Source organism: Penaeus monodon, chromosome 15 (genome assembly GCF_015228065.2).
Source record: "Penaeus monodon isolate SGIC_2016 chromosome 15, NSTDA_Pmon_1, whole genome shotgun sequence".
NCBI lineage: Eukaryota > Metazoa > Arthropoda > Malacostraca > Decapoda > Penaeidae > Penaeus > Penaeus monodon.
Genome location: NC_051400.1, coordinates 15,056,878 through 15,057,194, shown reverse-complemented (window position 1 = coordinate 15,057,194; position 317 = coordinate 15,056,878). Strand labels below are relative to the sequence as shown.

The 317-nt window shown below is 31.9% G+C and overlaps 1 protein-coding gene across 1 annotated transcript in view; it reads left to right on the top strand.

The window, feature by feature from the left end:
* LOC119581772 (cadherin-23-like) overlaps positions 1 to 317 on the top strand; it is a gene marked incomplete in the record, with an annotated part of 64,191 nt that overhangs the window by 33,889 nt on the left and 29,985 nt on the right.

Genomic DNA, 317 nt, shown 5'->3' with positions numbered 1-317 from the left:
CCAGAGATAGCAGCGTCCGGTGAAGTTTCGCTAGAAAGAGATTACGTTCCAAGTGGACTAAAGTAATGATAACAAGTTTTTTTTTTAAAGATTAGCAGTCTTTGTCCTTTCTCCGACATCTCTAGAACGCTTAATTTATTAACTTTTGTTAATCTGTATAATTAATCAATATCTAATTATACAAGAATTTGAACACAAACTCAGTAACGAGTACACAAAAATAAAACGAATCACTTCAGCTTTTACTAATAAGGAACCCCTGTCCTGTTCCTTTTACATTGTATCAGTGCTTTATTTTATAGAAGAATTATGATTCA